The sequence below is a fragment of the Bubalus bubalis genome, chromosome 5, assembly GCF_019923935.1.
Source record: "Bubalus bubalis isolate 160015118507 breed Murrah chromosome 5, NDDB_SH_1, whole genome shotgun sequence".
Classification (NCBI taxonomy): domain Eukaryota; kingdom Metazoa; phylum Chordata; class Mammalia; order Artiodactyla; family Bovidae; genus Bubalus; species Bubalus bubalis.
In genome coordinates this window covers 119,509,337-119,530,605 of record NC_059161.1, presented here as the reverse complement: position 1 = coordinate 119,530,605, position 21,269 = coordinate 119,509,337, and positions in this window count along the sequence as shown.

The window sequence follows — 21,269 nt, the reverse complement described above, 5'->3', positions numbered from 1 at the left end:
CACTTGAGAAAAAGGTGAAATTCATTGTTTTGGGGTGAAATGTCCTATAGATATCAATTAGGTCTAATAGGTCTATTGTATCATTTAAGTTTGTGTTTCCTTATTAACTTTCTGTTTAGTTGATCTAGCCATAGATGTGAGTGGGGTATTAAAGTCTCCCACTATTATTGTATTATTGTTAATTTCCCCTTTCTTACTTGTTAGCATTTGTCTTATATATTTCGGTGCTCCTGTGTTGGGTGCATTTATATTTATAATAGTTATATCTTCTTCTTGGATTGATAGTTTGATCATTATGTAGTGTCCTTAATTATCTCTTTTCACAGCCTTTGTGTTAAAGTCTATTTTATCTGATATGAGGATTGCTATTCCTGCTTTCTTTTGGTCTCTATTTGCATGGAATACGTTTTTCCAGCCCTTCACTTTCAGTCTGAATGTGTCCCTTCTTTCTAGGTGGATCTTTTGTAGACAACATATATAGGCATCTTGTTTTTTATCCATTCAGCCAGTTTGTCTTTTCTTTGGGGTGTTCAACTCACTTACGTTTAAGGTAATTATTGATAAGTATGATCCTGTTGTCATTTACTTTATTGTTTTGGGTTTGAATTTATACACCCTTTCTGTGTTTCCTGTCTACAGAATATCCTTTAGCATTTGCTGGAAATCTGGTTTGGTGGTGCTGAATTCTCTCAGCTTTTGCTTGTCTGTAAAGCTTCTGATTTCTCCTTCATATTTGAATGTGATCCTTGCTGGGTACAGTAATCTGGGCTGTAGGTTTTTGTTTTTGTTTTTCATCACTTTAAGTATGCCCTGCCATTTCCTCCTGGCCTGAAGAGTTTCTATTCAAAGATCAGCTGTTATCCTTATGGGAATCCCCTTGTGTGCTATTTGTTGTTTTTCCCTTGCTGCTTTTAATATTTGTTCTTTGTGTTTGATCTTGTTTATTTGATTAATTTGTGTCTTGGGGTGTTTCTCCTAGGGTTTCTCCTTTTTGGGACTCTTTGGGTTTCTTGGACTTGTGTGATTATTTCCTTCCCCAATTTAGGGAATTTTTCAACTATTATCTCAAGTATTTTCTCTTGGTCTTTCTTTCTGTCTTCTTATCTGGGACTCCTATGATTCAAATGTTGGGGCATTTAACATTGTCCCAGAGGTCTCTGACATTTTCCTCATTTCTTTTAATTCATTTTTCTTTTTTCCTCTCTCTTTCATTGATTTCTACCATTCTATCTTCTACCTCCCTTATCCTATCTTCTGCCTCTGTTATTCTACTCTTGGTTCCCTCTAGAGTGTTTTTGATCTCATTTATTGCATTATTCATTATATATTGGCGTTTTTTTTAATTTCTTCTTGGTCCTTGTTAAACCTTTCTTGCATTTTCTCAATCCTTGTCTCCAGGCTATTTATCTGTAATTCCTTTTTGTTTTCAAGATTTTGAATCATTTTCACTTTCATTATTCAGAGTTCTTTATCAGGTAGATTCCCTATCTCTTCCTCTTTGTTTGGTTTGGTGGACATTTATCCTGCTCATTTACATGCTGGGTATTTCTCTGCCTCTTCATCTTGTTTATATTGCTGTGTTTGGGGTCGCCTTTCCGTATTCTGGCAGTTTGTGGAGTTATCTTTATTGTGGAGTTTACTTGCTGTGGGTGGGGTTTGACGGGTGGCTTGTCAAGTTTTCCTGGTTAGGGAAACTTGTGTTGGTTTTCTGGAGGGTGGAGCTGGATTTCTTCTCTCTGAAGTGCAATGAAGTGTCCAGCAATGAGTTATGAGATGTCAATGGGTTTGAAGTGACTTTGGGCAGGCTGTATATGGAAGTTCAGGGCTATGTTCCTGTGTTGCTGGAGAATTTGCATGGTATGTCTTGCTCTGGAACTTGTTGGACCTTGGGTGGTGCTTGGTTTCAGTGTAAGGATGGAGGCATTTGATGAACTCCTATCGAGTAATGTTCCCTGGAGTCAGGAGTACCTTGGTGTTCTCCAGATTTGGACTTAAGCCTCCTGCTCCTGGTTTTCAGTTGTATTCTTACAGTAGCCTCAAGACTTCACCATCTGTACAGCACCAATGATAAAACATCTACGTTAAAAATGAAAAGTTTCTCCACAGTGAGAGATACCCAGAGAAGTTCACAGAGTTACATGGAGAAGAGAAGAGGGAGGATGGAGATAGAGGTGACCAGAAGGAGAAAAGAGGAATCAAAAGAGGAGACAGCGAGCTAGCCAGTAATCACTTCACTATGTGCTCTCCACAGTCTGGATCCCTCAGAGATGTTCAGAGTTACACAGAGAAGAGAAGACAAGAGGGCGGAAGGAGACAGAGGTCTCCAGGGGGATAAAGGGGAGAATCAAAAAGAGAGAGACAGATCCAGCCAGTATTAAGTTCCCTAAGTGTTCTCCACAGTCCAGAACACACAAAGAGATTCAAAGAGTTGAATAGATAAGAGAAGGGGGAGGGAGGAGATAGAGACAACCTGTTGGAGAAAAATGAGAACCCAAAAGGGAGAGAGCAATTAGGCCAGTGATCTCGCTCCCATGCAAAAATGGTTACTGAAGATTGGGTTCTTAAAGGTACAAAGTTGATAAGAAATACCAAAAACCAAAGATTAAAAACCTAGAGTAGAATTTGGATTCTCAAAAAAAATATATTAAAGGAAAAAACCAAGTAACAAAATTATATATCAGATCAGATCAGATCAGTCACTCAGTCGTGTCCGACTCTTTGTGACCCCATGAATTGCAGCACGCCGGGCCTCCCTGTCCATCACCAACTCCCGGAGTTCGAGTCCATCAAGTCAGTGATGCCATCCAGCCATCTCACCCTCTGTTGTCACCTTCTCCTCTTGCTCCCAATCCCTCCCAGGATCAGAGTCTTTTCCAATGAGTCAACTTTTCACATGAGATGGCCAAAGTACTGGAGTTTCAGCTTCAGCATCATTCCCTTCAAAGAAATCCCAGGGCTGATCTCCTTCAGAATGGACTGGTTGGATCTCCTTGCAGTCCAAGGGACTCTCAAGAGTCTTCTCCAACACTACAGTTCAAAAGCATCAATTCTTTGGCGCTCAGCCTTCCTCACAGTCCAACTCTCACATCCATACATGACCCTGGAAAAACCATAGCCTAGACTAGACGAACCTTTGTTGGCAAATTAATGTCTCTGCTTTTGAATATGCTATCTAGGTTGGTCATAACTTTCCTTCCAAGGAGTAAGCGTCTTTTAATTTCATGGCTGCAGTCCCCATCTGCAGTAATTTTGAAGCCCCCAAAAATAAAGTCTGACACTGTTTCCCCATATATTTCCCACGAAGTGATGGGACCAGATGCCATGATCCTTGTTTTCTGAATGTTGAGCTTTTAGCCAACTTTTTCACTCTCCATTTTCACTTTCATCAAGAGGCTTTTTAGTTCCTCTTCACTTTCTGCCATAAGGCAATGCCAAAGAATGCTCAAACTATCGCACAATTGCATTCATCTCACATGCTAGTAAAGTAATGCTCAAAATTCTCCAAGCTATATATATTGCTGAAGCCTGGCTTGGAGAATTTTGAGCATTACTTTACTAGCATGTGAGATGAGTGTAATTGTGTGATAGTTTGAGCATTCTTTGGCATTGCCTTTCTTTGTGATTGGAATGAAAACTGACCTTTTCCAGTCCTGTGGCCACTGCTGAATTTTCCAAATTTGCTGGCATATTGAGATCAGCACTTTCAAAGCATCATCTTTCAGGATTTGAAATAGCTTAATTGGAATTTCATCACCTCCACTAGCTTTGTTCGTAGTGATGTTTTCTAAGGCCCACTTGACTTCACATTCCAGGATGTCTGGCTCTAGGTCAGAGATCACACCATCATGATTATCTGGGTCGTGAAGATCTTTTTTGTACAGTTCTTCAGTGTATTCTTGCCACCTCTTCTTAATATCTTGTGCTTCTGTTAGGTCGATACCATTTCTTTCCTTTATCAAGCCCATCTTTACATGAAATGTTCCCTCGATATCTCTAATTTTCTTTCAGAGATCTCTAGTCTTTCCCATTCTGTTGTTTTCCTCTATTTCTTTGCATTGATTGCTGAGGAAGGCTTTCTTATCTCTCCTTGCTATTCTTTGGAACTCTGCATTCAGATGCTTATATCTTTCCTTTTCTCCTTTGCTTTTCACCTCTCTTCTTTTCACAGCTATTTGTAAGGCCTCCTCAGACAGCCATTTTGATTTTTTGCCTTTCTTTTCCATGGGGATGGTCTTGATCTCTGTCTCCTGTACAATGTCACGAACCTCATTCAATAGTTCATCAGGAACTCTACCTATCAGATCTAGGCCCTTAAATCTATTTCTCACTTCCATTGCATAATCATAAGGGATTTGATTTAGGTCATACCTGATGGTTTTAGAAAAGGCAGAGGAACCAGAGATCAAATTGCCAACATCTGCTGGATCATCAAAAAAGCAAGAGAGTTCCAGAAAAAGATCTATTTCTGCTTTATTGACAATGCAAAAGCCTTTGACTCTGTGGATCACAATAAACTGTGAGAAATTCTGAAAGAGATGGGAATACCAGACCGCCTGACCTGCCTTTTGAGACATCTGCATGCAGGTCAGGAAATAACAGTTAGAACTGGACATGGAACAACAGACTGGCTCCAAATAGGAAAAGGAGCACGTCAAGGCTGTATATTGTCACCTTGCTTATTTAACTTCTATGCAGAGTACATCATGAGAAACGCTGGGCTGGAAGAAGCACAAGCTGGAATCAAGATTGCCAGGAGAAATATCAATAACCTCAGATATGCAGATGACACCACCCTTATGGCAGAAAGTGAAGAGGAACTAAAAAGCCTCTTGATGAAAGTGAAAGAGGAGAGTGAACAATTTGGCTTAAAGCTCAACATTCAGAAAACAAAGATCATGGCATCTGGTCCCATCACTTCATGGGAAATAGATGAGGAAAGAGTGGAAACAGTGTCAGACTTTATTTTTTGGGGCTCCAAAATCACTGCAGATGGTGACTGCAGCCATGAAATTAAGACACTTACTCCTTGGAAGGAAAGTTATGACCAACCTAGATAGCATATTCAAAAGCAGAGACATTACTTTGCCAACAAAGTTTCATTTAGTCAAGGCTCTGGTTTTTCCAATGGTCATGTATGGATGTGAGAGTTGGACTGTGAAGAAGGCTGAGTGCCAAAGAACTGATGCTTTTGAACTGTGGTGTTGGAGAAGACTCTTGAGAGTCCCTTGGACTGCAAGGAGATCCAACCAGTCCATTCTGAAGGAGATCAGCCTTGGGATTTCTTTGGAAGGAATGATGCTAAAGCTGAAACTCCAGTACTTTGGCCACCTCATGCTAAGAGTTGACTCATTGGAAAAGTCTCTGATGCTGGGAGGGATTGAGGGCAGGAGGAGAAGGGAATGACAGAGGATGAGATGGCTGGATGGCATCACTGACTCAATGGATGTCAGTCTGAGTGAACTCCGGGAGTTGGTGATGGACAGAGAGGCCTGGTGTGCTGCAATTCATGGGGTCGCAGAGTCGGTCACGGCTGAGCGACTGAACTGAACTGAACTGAGTATATATATATATATATATAGTCTTTTTTTTTCAATGTAATAGTAGGTTATTAAAATGAAAATTAAAGGGGTTGTAGAGGAGTTAAAAATTAAAAAAAACATATTTAAAGAATGAAAATAGTAAAAATATATCTAGACTTTCTATGGTGTTGTGGACAGTGTGGGGTCAGTTCACTTTCAGATAATTCCTTGATCCAGCTTATACTTCCATAAGATCTATAGGCCCCTTACTATGTTCACTTCAGTTCAGTTCAGTCACTTAGTCGTGTCCAACTCTTTGTAACCCCATGAATTGCAGCACACCAGGCTTCCCTGTCCATCACCAACTCCCAGAGTTCACTCAGATTCATGTCCATTGAGTCAGTGATGCCATCCAGCCATCTCATCCTCTGTCGTCCCTTCCTCTTCCTGCCTCCAATCTCTCCCAGCATTAGAGTCTTTTCCAATGAGTCAACTCTTCACATGAGGTGGCCAAAGTACTGGAGTTTCAGCTTCAGCATCATTTCCTTCAAAGAAATCCCAGGGCTGATTTCCTTCAGAATGGACTGGCTGGACCTCCTTGCAGTCCAAGGAACTCTCAAGAGTCTTCTCCAACACCACAGTTCAAAAGCATCAATTCTTCGGGGCTCGCTTTCTTCACAGTCCAACTCTCCCATCCATGCATGACCACTGGAAAACCCATAGCCTTGACTAGACGGACCTTTGTTGGCAAAGTAATGTCTCTGCTTTTGAATATGCTATCTAGGTTGGTCATAACTTTTCTTCCAAGGGGTAAGCACCTTTTAATTTCATGGCTGCAGTTACCATCTGCAGTGATTTTGAAGCCCCAAAATTAAAGTCTGACACTGTTTCCACTCTTTCCCCATCTATTTCCCATGAAGTGATGGGACCAGAATCCTATGTAGTCGGTGCTAATTGCAGGGTTTTAATCTACTGCACCTGTCACTTCCAGGGCGGCCCCCTCTGTTGTAGCTTCTTTTCTGGTCTATTCAGTGTCTAATTTCTTCCCTGTCCCAACGGGGTGAGGGTAGACGATTTTTTTAGGCTCACTTTTTCAGTCACGCTGTGGGGAGGGAGGAACACTGCAACCAAATATCACTGGCACGTGTGGGGAGTGATCCCAGTGTCTCGGGCACACTGGATTTGTCCCCGCTCATGGCGTGTGTCCTTCCCAGTCTACACTGCTCAGGCTCTAGGTTTCTCTGCTGGGAACTGTCTGAGGCGGGCCCTGGGTTGCATCCGCTTCCCAGGTCTGAGCCACTCAGGTGACCAGGTGTTTGGCAAGCATGGTCGCTCCTAGTTATTGCCTATCCCATCCCTGCCGCTCAGTTTTCTGGGTGTACAACTGGCACGCCTTTTTAGGCTCATATTGACAGTCCAGAATCCCAAGAAATCTTGGTTAGCAACGAAGCCTGCTTGCAGTTTGGTAGATGATGCCTCTCTGGGGCCACGATTGCCCCCTTCCAGCCCTGGCTGCCCTCGCTCCCTGTCTCTGGCAGGAGATGGACCGGTCCGCAACTTGCTATCTCTGCTCAGTCCTTTGTTCTGTGAGCAGACCTGATGGTATCTTAGTTTAGGGGTTTTCACCGGGGTAGCTATCCTAGGGCCTGGTTTGCTATTTCATGTTAGTTCCCTCAGATTGCCCTGGGGCATTCAGGCCTGGTCCTTACTCTAAACAATGCAGCCTGCACCTTCCTGCCCAGCCCCCTCTTTTTTAGGAACGGATGCAGGTGTCTGTGCTGCTTCCCCACTGGGAGTTACCATTGGGCATGTAATCTGTGGGTTTACATTTTTTATTTATTTTTCCTCCTACTTATGTTGTCCTCTGAGGTTTCAAGGCTTGCCACAGACTCGCCAGTGAGAGTGTTTCCTGGTGTTTGGAAACTTCTCTCTTTTTTAAGACTCCCTTCCCAGGACAGATCTTCATCCCTACCTCTTTTGCCACTCTTTTTATCTTTTAAATTTTTTCCTACCTCCTTTTGAAGACAATGGGCTGCTTTTCTGGGTGCCTGATGTCCTCTCCCTGCATACAGAAGTTGTTTTGTGGCATTTACTCAGCGTTCAAATGTTCTTTTGATGAATTTGTTAAGGGAGAAACTGGTCTCCCTGTCCTATTCCTCCACCATCTTAGGACTTCCCCCGAAATTACGTATAATTCACATGAGATCAATAGGGCCTTGAGGACAATATTTCCTTGCTAGTGGGGAATAGTAAACCTGGTCTAAAGGCTGGTTTCATCTCAGCTTAAAAAGCTTTACAGCAAGCCTTCAAAAAATGCAATTGTTTCCAAGAAATTAACAGTGTTTGCAAACAGTGAAAGGAACAATTTAGAAAAATTAAAAAATATCCAGCATCCAAAGGTAAAGTGACCATATCCACAATCCAATTTAAATTTCTATAAAAATTGTGAAAGTATTTGTCCTAGTTTCATCTCAATTTTGTAAGGTAATTTTCCTCTAATTAAGATAAATAAATAAATTTAAAAAGAAAAAAATCCAGATGTGTAAAGAAGCAATAAAATATGCATACTGAGGAAAATCAATTAGTAAAAGCACAAGTAAAATATATATTACATAAATAGCAGGGAAGGACATTAAAATGCTTACTACATCAATAATGCTTTATTCATGAAGCTGAAGAATATTGAGTATGTTAAATAGAGACATGTAATATAGAAATGCAAAGACTGGGAAAAAATTAATTGTGCATCAGTGAGCTTTGAAGTAACTTTAAGAGTGCTTAAATATATGTAAATGGAATCCCACAGGAAGTGAAAGACAGGAGAATAGAGCAAAGAACTTCATAATTACTGGCTAAAAAATTTCCAGATATGATGAAAGCTTTAAACCCATTAACACAGAAGCTCAATTAAGTCAAGGACAAGAAATATGACAACTATACAAAGGCACATCATAATTCATGGTTTAAGACAATCAACCAAAGAAATGTAACCAGAATGAAAAACAGTCACAGTAGAACAAAAAAATTAAGATGACAGCAAATTAGGCAAATGAAACCATATCTTAAATGCTGAGAGAAACATAATTGACTCAGAATTATACACCCAACTAAAATACATATCAAAAACAAGATAAAATACTTTCTCAGACATACAACAAATGCAAGACTGCATCACTACCAGCAGACCAATGTAATAAATGTTTCTTAAAGGTCTCAAGTGAGAAGGAATTTAAAACAAAGTGAAAATCTGGATCCACAGGGGGAATGAACATTACCCAAAATGATAAACAGGTAATATGTATTAAAAGGTAAATATAGGGACTTCCTTGGTTGTCCAGTGGTTAAGGATCTGCTTTACAATGCAAAGCATGTGCAAATGGCAAAGTTTTGTTCCTTTGCCAGAGAACTGTGATCCCACATGCCACTGAGCAACTAAGCCTGCATGTCTCAAATAGAGTTCACATGCTGCGAATACTGAGCATGCCCTCCTCAAATAAAGAGTTCCTACCACAAGGAAGATCCTGCATGCCACACTAAGACCCAGTACAGGCAAAGAAATGATAAATAAATACATAATTTAATAATTATCATATTTAATAATGATAGACTGGCAAGTTAAAAATGCATACCATGGATCTTAAAACTACTTAAAAAACAGTTACAGTCAATAAAATGACAAAGGATATAAAAGGGAATCAGAAAAACTACTCAGTCACAGAGAAGTCAGGGATAAAAAGAGACGTGGAAAGAAAGAACAAGGGACAAACTGAAGATAAAGAGCAAGATGATCGAATTAAACCCAACTAGAGTTAACACCTCAGATGTGAACCCAGACTGAAGATATAACCAAGGGCCCAGACAACAGCAGATCCCCATACACTGCACTCTGAAGCCAAAAAAGAGCCTTCCAGGCCTCATGGCCCCTTGTGCCTGGGCACAGAACAGCACCAAAAGTTTATATGGAACAGTAAATTAGAAGATTTCAATCATACAAAGTACATCCTCTGTTTATAAAGAAATGGCATTAGAAATCAATGTTCACTAGACAGAAGAAGAATAAAGTGCTAGCATAGTGCAGACCTTCCCTCTTTTACAACTCTAATTCTTCTCAGGAGGGAGCAGATAAATTGACAGGACTTACATCTCTTCAATACTAGACATACTTGACATACATAGACAATACTAGACATTCATGTTTGATTTAAATGGTTCAGTCTCCTCTCTCTTCTCCTGTCTTGCTCATTCTGGGCAACAGGGACTGTTCCTTTAAACCACATCTCAATCACTAAACACAAAGCTGGATGATATTTGCCGAGTCTTTCACATAAACCAGTGAAAACTTGTTTCTTCCTATTTTGCACTCTTGGCTCTTTTCAACCAACCACGGCTCTTGTCCTACCTGCTGGGAATCTGGTCCTCTGTCACTTGCAGCCATGTTCCCATACACCAGGCCTCACACCCAGTGAAATTCCTATTAAGAGTGGCCATAATACATGCAAAAAGGGAAAGAACAGGCAGCTCCTTACTCTCCTCTCTTGTTCCTTCACTACATACATTCACTGAAAACCTGTGTAGCAAGTTTGTTACATACAAACGTTCAAGTTGAAAACTTTCAAGCATGTAAAAGTGCATTTGCATGTGCAATCATATCAGTTAGATCACAGATCTGACACACATTGTCATGGGCAAATCCAAGACAAGTTGGTGTGCATTTATGTACTTTACTGTACAGAACTGTATGGAGTACAATAGTGCAGGACTTTATTTCAAGACTACGCTGTCTGAAAGGAAGCATAAATGCAGTGGTAATGTAGATGGTACTACTATTCTATTTTTAAAGGTGTGCTTAGTTGCTCAGCTGTGTCTGAATTTTCAACATATGGACTGCAGTCTGCCAGGCTCCTCTTGCCATGGGGATTCTCCAGACAAGAATACTGGAGTGGGTTGCCATGTCCTATCTAGGTACTGCAAGATTAAAAATGTTTTCTTTATTGTGTTTGTTTTTTTATGTATTATTTGTGTGAAAAGTATCATACAGCTATTAAACTGCAGTAACATATAGCCACTTGTCTTAGTTGGCTGTCTAAGTAATTTTGCTGGACTTATGAAGAAATTGGAATTTTTGAACAGCCTTTTGAAATGTAATTTGTTCATACTCAGGGGACTTACTGTTCTACTAAGACCTGTGGATCCAAAAGTGAGTGCATCCCCTCCAGGTCCAAGGAAGTCACATTCTTGGTTGGAATTTTAAGAGGACACGTGAGACCTCCATATTTCTAGGCATTATCAGTTCTTCAAAAGACCTTGATCAGGAGAAACTAATATTAAAGTAGAAATAGTCATTGTGTTTCTACCCACTTCTAGAAAGTGTTGCTAAGTTCTCAATACTGGATCTTGTAATGCTGGTAGACTAGATGGAGAAGTGATGTGAACAGAAATAAGGAAGGTCAGAATGTGAGGTAACAAAGACCAGGTATTTAAAAGCTAAAGAATTGAGAGAGATTTGGGACCTGAGTTGGAAAAGCAGTTTTCAAAACAAATTGGGTCATATGGTATGTATAATCCTCACTTCAGTCGTTAGGAGATCTCTACTGACCAGTCTGCCTCTATTTTCTGGAGCACAGTTCAGATCCATCTAGCTGTTTTTCATTGCTGTTCCTTCCTCCTGGCTCCCACACTGTGGCCAACTGTTCAGCCTATTCCATTCTTTTTTTGTTGTTGTTCTTTAAGGCGGGTGCTGCAGGCTACCTGCAAAATGATCTATTCTTTGATTCTATTTCAAAACTGAAAATAGTTTGTTATATAGCCATGATCCCAGTAGCTATAGGACTGCACTTCCTACTCACCTGTGCTCTTAGTCATGACAGGTGACTTAGAGATGCAAGCAGAACTGTAAGAGATTCCTTGGAAGACTGCTTTCAAGGAGCTGATTTAGCTGAGAGATGGGACTCTTCCCTTCCCTACCTACTTCCTAACTGTTGTCTGGGTTTTAGTTGTGATGGCTGGAACTCCCACAGTTATAGTGGACAATCATGTAACCTTGGAGATAGATAGCATCCAAGCTGTGGTTTGCCCACCTCCAGCTTTGTTTCAGTGGGAGAGAAAAATCAAGTTTATCTTGCTAAGGTTATGGTTGTTTTAGTTTTATGCAATATGCATCCAAACTTAATCCTGATATTACTATGTGTTTAATATGATATAGCCTTATTATTTTGTTGGGTTTAGTGAATATATTTATATTTTGCATTTCTCTTTTTTATTTTATAAATTCATTCATCAACCATTATACCTAAATTGTATAAATGCAAAATTATGATTTTAAGCACGTTTTCCTTTTGATTTTGCATTTTTATACTTTTTTTAAAATCTTCTTTCGATTTATATTTTCTCCATATTTGTTTTCTCCAGTAGCCTGGGCCATGTCCTCTCTTATAACTTCATCCATATCCATATCTACAGGCCAAAACAGACTGAGAGCTGTGTGGGTAGAACCAAAGAAGAATGAATTACAGAGACATAAATGAAGGGTGGTGGCCTTTATTACTCATCATGAATGTTCTTCAGTAGGTTCACATTCCCCTGCCCTTCTGTGTGCCCATCACCCCCAGGTTTGCCATGACCATGGAAGATACTTTGGCCAGTGGAATTTGAGTAGAGGTGATATGTCACTTACAAATGGAAGCATTAATTTCTGCCCCACTAGCTCGAATGCACATGTAATGACAGGAGCTTGAGCAGCCATGTTAGACCAGAGGTAAGTAGCACAGGTGGAAGCTGTGACAAGAAAGAAGTGGGCCCTCATCTCTGTGGAGAGACCTGCACTAACACTATATGACAGAGAATTGAAATTGTATTGTATTTAAGACAATATTACTAAGGTTTTGATTACAGTCATTGAACTTGTAACCTAACACTCATAATAAAATAACTGATCTTTGTGTTAGCCTTGTCTTGACATTAGGGTCTGAATGAGACAATATCTACTGACATATACTTACAAGTGAGTCAAGTGATAGCCCTGCCCTCTGGAAGCTGTGGTCTAGTGTGGGATTCAGAAACTGAAGCAAGAACAAAGCCACATGGCAGGAAAGCTTCAAGATCCTGCAGGAACCCTTGGGAGGGCAACTTCAATCAGTCCTGATCTCAGGAGGTTGCTTGAAGCAGGGACAGTCCTCTATCAGTCTCCTTAAAAATAGGCCATGGTGCCAAGTTTCATGTAAAAGTTATTTATTTCAAATTACTTCCAGAGTGTTTTCCCTTTTGATCCAGTGCTTAAGATATGCGTTTGAGACCTGGTTTGGTAAGACTGAAAATGCCCCAGGGCAACTAAGCCAGTGGGCCACAACTACTGAGCCTGAGTGCCCTAGAGCCTGTGATGTACATCAAGAGAAACACATGATTGAAAAGCCAGTGCACTGCAATTACAGAGGAGCCCCTGCTCGCTGAAAATAGAGAAGTCCTGAGCAGCAATGAAGACCTGCTGCTGCTGCTGCTAAGTCACTTCAGTCGTGTCCGACTCTGTGCGACCCCATAGACGGCAGCCCATCAGGCTTCCCCACCCATGGGATTCTCCAGGCAAGAACAGTGGAGTGGGTTGCCACTTTCTTCTCCAATGAATGAAAGTGAAAATTGAAAGTGAAGTTGTTCAGTCCTGTCTGACCCTCAGCGACCTTATGGACTGCAGCCTTCCAGGCTCCTCAGTTCATGGGATTTTCCAGGCAAGAGTACTGGAGTGGGTTCCATTGCCTTCTTCACAATGAAGACCTAGTGCTGCCAAAATTTATATATATATATATATATATATATATATATATATATATATATATATTCTCCCAGAGAAACCACTGAGGTCTCAGTGGAAGCAGGGCATTACAAAGGATGAAACCAGTCTGAGTCTGATATCATGCAAGTCATGGAGAGGGAAGCTACAGCCTGTTTTCACAGGAAACTTGGGATATAAGTTGTGCCTCAAATGTGCCCCAACACAAGGCTAGGGGGCTGGGATTTCACTCTCCCACTAGCACCTCCCTCTCATCCTTCAACTAACACCCAACTGGTGTCTCCAAGCCCTTGTATTAAATCTTCCAAAGACAAATCAAAGGTGACACTAGAAGCAAAAGACACCACAGCTCAGGAAAATGCAACTTCAGATAATGTCTAGATTTCCGCACCCAACCTGCCATCTCCAACATCATATCTGAAATCCTGTGAGTCTAAAGAACTCCATGGATCTCTACATGTAAACATTAAAAAAAAATCAGGTTTTAAATTATATAGGAGTGTAGTTGATTTACAGCATTGTATTAATATTAGTTGTATGGGAAATTAATTGCCTGATACATACACATGTACCCTTTGTTTCTTAGATTTTTTCCCATACAGGATATTACAGACTATTGAGCAGAATTCCTGTGCTGTACAGTAGGTCTTTGTTGATTATCTATTAAATAAAGTAGCATACATATACTAATCTCAAACTCTCAATTTATCCCTCTCCCACCTTTCCACTTTGGTAACTATAATTCTTGTTTTGATGGAGGGAAGTGTCTAGGCACTTTTTGGATGATGTGCTTTTGAGAGTGCGTGGCCAGGGAAAGCAAGCCTGAGAGAGACTCATTTCAGATGGTGCTGAGTGTTGAAAACGACCCGGCAATGCAAAAACTTGGGAGAAAAACATTGTGGATGTGGGAATTAGCCCGTGCTAAGGACCAAGGTAACCAAGCTTAATAAATGTCTACTCTTCCACTGCCATCCTTCTTTCCATGCTTGGAACTTGGCCTGCAGGTCAACCACCATGACCTCATCCCATGCTTCAGTTGTGAATTATCAGTAATGAGACATGTCAACCTTCCCAAGAAGGGAGAACCTGGGGCTATCACGAGACTGAATATGCTCTGAATTCAGGGATGTGTCCTCAAACTGGTTATCACCAGGAGCGTCAGATGTCAGGGACATCAACAATGCCTCTGACTATCTCCATGTACTTGTTCTCAGGAGTAGAAATGCCAAGGAACTGATAGAGCAAAGAAACAAGTAATGACTCTTGTTTCATTTTGCCCCATATGATTCCCACGGTCCTTTGACCATACTGCTCTCTGACCAAAAACTCTTTCCTCTATTCCTTCTTCAAAGATGGCTTGTGAATAACGTCAGCACATGACTGTGAAGCCTGGTGGCTGGAACTCAACTCACAGTCAGTTGGGACCCGGAGATGTCCAGCCTTGTCCTGTGTTTCTGTCCTTTTTCTCCAACCAGATTCATAAAGCAAAGTCCCTATAAAATATAAGGGTGATTGTAATTCTCTCAAGGCCTTTGAATCTCGATGTCTTTAGTGCATCAAGGAGGGAACACATCCCATGAATCCAAGCTAGTCTCAGACCCTGAACTTGCTCAGACAGTGGTTCCCTGAGGAAACATAAGACACATATCTAAATTGCCAGAAGGCTGAGAAGAGACGACTTCTCGCTGTGAATGCAGGTTCATGTTACCCAGTCACTCAAGGGTCTGTCTTGTGTGAAGGAGGAGCGGGAGCTCTGGGGATTCTGAGTTGGGAGCGAGTCAGTCATCACCTGCATGACTGCCTCCTAGGGTTACTACAGCTGGGGCTCTCCCACTGTGTCTGGAAGCCAGAAAGCTTGTAGATTCTTCAGCAGAAACCCGAATTAGGCTGATGAATCATCTCTCCTTAAAAAAACTCTGGGAATAATATATGCCAGGACTCTTAGAAATTTTTTTTTTTATATTTTAAATTCTATTTAAAATAGGTCATCTTTTGGATGACCTGCCATTTGCTCTCTGGCTTGGGATGATACCTGCAGTTAGCATGGAATCAAAGGGCCTCTGGCAGAGGCTGTCCCTCTCCCTGTGACTCATTAGCAGTTAGTACAGTTCTCTCCCCTCCACATCTTCTGCAGGAATGCCAGCAGGAAGGAAGTGACCTCCAAGTTTAATTGGAAGACTCAAGAAATTCTGGAACTCAGGTAGGCACTATTCTTTTCCCAGTGTTTCTTCCTTCCCTCCTGGGTCCTGTGCAAGCTGCCCACTTCCTCGTTACTGGGTTCTGAATTCCTATTCCCTTCACTTGTAGATATCTAGGCAGTCCCATTTGTGGCTCCATCACTATCCAGTCTCAATCCCTCACCTGCAGATGGCACTAAAGAAGGGAAAACCAAGATGGCTCTTCCCAGTTCATTCTTTCTAAAACTGTCTATATTCCTTTTGCTTCCAGACTTTGTCCTGAATCATCAACATCTTCAGCTAGATGACTCAGCTTAAGAGAGGAATGGAGATGAAGATGGGGAAGGGGCATGGTAAGGGTGTCAGGTGTGGGGGATAGTTTTCAGATGACAAGAGATGTGTTGGAGTAAGGAGCATGTAGTCTTCCAACCACTTAGTTATTGGGGACCTGCCTGAATCTGTTATCTTGGGATCCTCAGGGTATCACTAAGACAGAAACTTCAAAATGGACTTTCTATAAACTTCTTGCTGCTGCAAAGTCGCTTCAGTCATGTCTGACTCTATGCGACCCCATAGACGGCAGCCCACGAGGCTCCCCTGTCCCTGGGATTCTCCAGGCAAGAACACTGGAGTGGGTTGCCATTTCCTTCTCCAATGCATGAAAGTGAAAAGTGAAAGTGAAGTCGCTCAGTCGTGTCCGACTCTTAGCGACCCCATGGACTACAGCCCACCAGGCTCCTCCATCCATGGGATTCTCCAGGCAAGAGTACTGGAGTGGGGTGCTTCTTACTGCCAAACAATTTCAAACATGACAAATGTAAGAAAGAAGGGTGTCATTAACCCTATATTTCATCATTTGGCATCAAAAACTACAAAACTAACCTCTTAGTCTCACAAGTTGTCATAGACTGGAGACTATGCAACATCAAGGTGGTGGCCAACTGAGTTCCCAGAAGAAACATTCTTGACTTGCATCAGTCTTTCTCTTGTTGGTATGTTCTCACATGTGGTGGTTGAAGGAAAGGAAGAAGAGGAAGAAAAAGAGAGAAAAAGAGGAAAAGGCTAATCCCATCATGAGGGACCACCATCAAAACCCTATGTCAACCTGGGTACCTCCCAAAGGCCCTACTTCCTAATACCATCACATTGGTAATCAAGTGTGGACACAATTCAATCCATAGCAGCTATGCATAGCATAGCATAGCAGCTATCTGTTTTTTAATCAAGACAGACCATCATTTCATTCTCTTTTTACTCCTTATTTATTTTTCCTGAAGTATTTTAGGGACAAGATGAACATTTCAACAAATGTACATAATGAGTATTTTGGGTAGAATGATACGATATGAAAAAAATGCCCTTTGGTTCCCTCCAAAATGAACATTTTATATCCAGTCCATATGCAAATTTCCCTGATTCTTAAAAAGCAGATGTCTTTTCACAGTTTATTGAAAGAATGTTTTCCTATGTTGCACTTGGTTGTTCTCCTTTAGGAATAAATAAGTGTTCCTCTTCCAATTTTAATGCCATTTATTTGTTCAGAAACGGAGAGGAAGTAGGGTGGTTTGTCTTACAGAATGTCCCACTATTGGTTTTAGAGAAGGAGTCCACAATACCAGCACAGTAGGTCAGGACCAGTACTAGTCCTTGGTCTATTAGGAATCAGACCTCCACAGCAGGAGGTGAGCTGCAGGTCAGTGAGGCTTCATTTCTATTATAGCAGCTCCCTATCACTCTCTCATCATCCCCAGAAGGGACACCCTAGCTTGTTTTCCTGGAACTTTTGTAGTTACATAACCTATGCTTAATAGAAACAAAAATAACATAAACATTGATGATTATTTTCCTTTCTCAGTGCTCAGAATGGTGAGTTGGTGCCCTAGCAGTCTATCACAGTGACAAAGTAGATGCTGCCTATTAACATTTGAACACATTTGGCCAGCTTAAAATTAAATATTAAAAAGTTAAGATCATGGCATCCAGCCCCATCCTTCATGGCAAATAGAAGGAGAAAATGTGGAAGCAGTCACAGATTTCTTCATCTTAGCCTCTAAAACGACTGTGGATGCTGCCTGCAGCCATGAAATCAGAGGACGTTTGCTTTTTGGCAGGAAAGCTTTGACAAACATAAACAGTGTGTTGAGAAGCAGAAACATCATTCTGCACACACGCACACAAAAACTGGTAGGCGTTTGGCCTTTTCATTTGGATTCCTGAACTTTCTGTCCAGTCCCCATTGGTCTTTGAGGTCCCTCAGCTTTCTGGTCCTTCAGAATTCCCAAGATCATTTTGTGCATTTCTTTACCCAGTCCTGAAATCAGCCTTCTCTTTAAGATCATCTAATGGGAAATGTAGTTAGAAGCTACAAGTTAGACCTCAGAATAGTCACTGTTATAAAGTTGTCACTGCTTCTAGGCTTTACAGTGGTCAGAGGAGGAAGTACCAATTTTCTTTAAAAATTAAAATAAAAAGGAATATAATTAATTGGTACAAACTTGTACTTTCAGTTCAAGATTTAAGACAGCAGGGTTTGAACTGAACTTCTATATATTATGTGTGAACCTCTTTTTCTAGCCACTGAATGGCTTACTTCAGAACATTAGTTTTAATCATTGTCCTGCTTTTACCTGTTAACATACATATGATTCTGTCACAATAACAGAAACAATATGTGGAACAATAAGTTGTTGAATTATTGCTCGCCTCAGCCTCAGTGGCAATGCAGATGCATGGTGGCTGCCACGTCAGTGCTAAAGCGTGGTGGAGAGGAACTTCCCCACATCCAAATCAGGAACAGTAGCCAAGAGGAGCTACCCTACTACCAAGGTAAGGAGCAGAGGCTGTGCTTTGCTGGAGCAGCTGTGAAGAGATACCCCACATCCAAGGTAAGAGAAACCCAAGTAAGATTGTAGGCACTGGGAGAGGGCATCAGAGGGCAGACAGACTGAAACCACAATCACAGACAACTAGCCAATCTGTCACACGGATCACAGCTTTGTCTAACTCAAGAAACTAAGCCATGCCATGTGCGATCACACAAGATGGACAGGTCATGGTGGAGAGGTCTGACAGAATGTGGTCCACTGGAGAAGGGAATGGCAAGCCACTTCAGTATTCTTGCCTTGAGAACCCCATGAACAGTATGATAAGCAAAAAGATAGGACACTGAAAGATGAACTCCCCAGGTCGGTAGGTGCCCAATATTTACTGCAGATCAGTAGAGAAATAACTCCAGAATGAATGAAGGGATGGAGCCAAAGCAAAGACAACACCCAGTTGAGGGTGGGACTGGTGATAGAAGGAAGATTCAATGCTGTAGAGAGCAATATTGCATAGGAACCCAGACTGTCAGGTCCATGAATCAAGGCAAATTGGAAGTGGTCAAAGAGGAGATGACAAGAGTGAACATAAATATTCTAGGAATCAGCGAACTAAGGTGGGCTGGAATGGGTGAATTTAACTCAGAGGACCATTATATCTACTACTGTGGGCAGGAATCCTTTAGAAGAAATGGAGTAGACATCATAGTCAACAAAAGAGTTTGAAATGCAGTACTTGGATGCAATCTCAAAAATGACAGTATGATCTCTGTTCGTTTCCAAGGTAAACCATTCAATATCACTGTAATCCAAGTCTATGCCCCAAAAGTAACACTGAAAAAGCTGAACTTGAACAGTTCTATGAAGACTTACAAGACCTTCTAGAACTAACACCCCAAAAATATGTCATTTTCATTATAGAGGACTGGAATGCCAAAGTAGGAGTCAAGAAACACCAGGAGTAACATGCAAATTTGTCCTTCGAGTACAGAATGAAGCAGAGCAAAGGCTGAAAGAGTTCTTCCAAGAGAACACACTGGTCATAGCAAACACCTGCTTCCAACAACACAAGAGAAAACTCTGCACATGGATATCACCAGGTGGTTGGAACCAAAATCATATTGATTATATTCTTTTCAGCCAAGAATGGAGAAGCTCTATACAGTCAGCAAAAACAAGACTGGGAGATGACGATGGCTCAGAACATGAACACCTTATTGCCAAATTCAGACTGAAATTGAAGAAAGTGGAGAAAAGCACTAGACCATTCAGGTATGACCTAAATCAAATCCCTTATGACTATAAAGTGGAAGTGAGAAATAGATTTAAGGGACTAGATCTAACAGACAGAGTGCCTGATGAACTATGGGCATAAGTTCAGGACATTGTACAGGAGACAGGAATCAAGACCATCCCCAAGAAAAAGAAATGCAAAAAAGAAAAATGGCTGTCTGAGGAGGCAGAGCTGTGAAAAGAAGGGAAGCAAAAAGCAAATGAGAAAAGCAAAGCTATACCCATTTGAATGGGTATACCCATTATAGAGTTCCAAAGAATAGCAAGGAGAGATAGGAAAGCCTTCCTCAGCGATCAAAGCAAAGAAATAGAGGAAAACAATAGAATGGGTAAGACTAGAGATTTCTTCAAGAAAATTAGAGATACCAAGGGAATATAGTTGTTGAATATAGTGTCATGTTTCTTTCCTTTTTTTCTTTTGGTTTTCTTTGGTTTTGTTTTTGATGGGCAATATTTTGTTTTTCCTTAGAAGATATTCCACTCTGCATGTAGATTCATAAGTCTGAATTTTAAAGCCACTTAAATAATGTGTTGTTATAGGTAGCTAGTCAACAACTTGATTCAATTAGATTAATTAGTCTTTGTTCTCAATTTGTTCAGTTCAGTTCAGTCCTTCAGTTGTGTCCGTCTCTTTGCAATGCCATAGATTGCACTATGCCAGGCTTCCCTATCCATCACCAACTGCCAGAGCTTGCTGAAGCTCATGTCCATCGACTTGGTGATAACATCCACCCATCTCATCCTCTGTCTTCCACTTCTCCTCATGCCTTCAATCTTTCCTAATATCAGGATCTTTCCCAATGAGTCAGCATGTTTACTACGAATTCAGTCTCTTTAAAAATCAACCAACATGAACTAAATTCCTCTCTGTCCCCACTGCACTCCCAAGTCTAGGCCAGAAACAAAAATCTGCAGAGACTGAAGGCTGATTCCAACACATCACTGTGGAGATTTCATTCCCACTGTTTTTTTGGGGAAAAAAAATATTAGTTGTTAACATTAAAATCAGTGGATTGTACATAAATATCCAAACTTCTGATTCTCTTGAAAACATAGCCAACTGGCCTGCTTTCCAGCAAGGGTGAAGTGGAGGAAAAGCTGCACCCAGTGGTAAGGCTTGTGCTGCCCCGATTCCAACATGGCCACCTAGTCCTAGGATCAAATCTCCTTTCTCCTGGGGCCATGAATTTGTGAGAACTAGACTTCTAGCTCTCTTGAGCTAAAGACTATTTTTGTCTTGATCAACTTTGACTTTGAATCCTTTAATCCACAACCTAGCACACAGTTCTTCCTTGTACAGTTGTTGGATGATATAAAATATCTTGAGGATGCATATGACATTTCTTCCAATACTGAAACCATGCAATTGAAGTACTGCTCTGCCCTAAATCTTTGATGCAGCCTGGCATCATAGGTGCCCCTGATGTCTGCCATTAGACCCACTACCTAAGCCAGTTGTGTGTCCCTGGGCTGTCCCTGAAGTCTTCACTTTGCCATTCAACAACTTATCCTTCTAGCAATCACCTCTCCAACGAAGACAGCAATGCACATTTCATGAAGTGTCTAGGAAGATGACATGAAATGACGAGTGTCGAGCATTGCCCCTAGTATCCATTTTCATGATGTCCTTAGCTGTTTTTTCTCCAAGTAGGCAAGGTTCTGTCTTCTTAGATGTCTATGC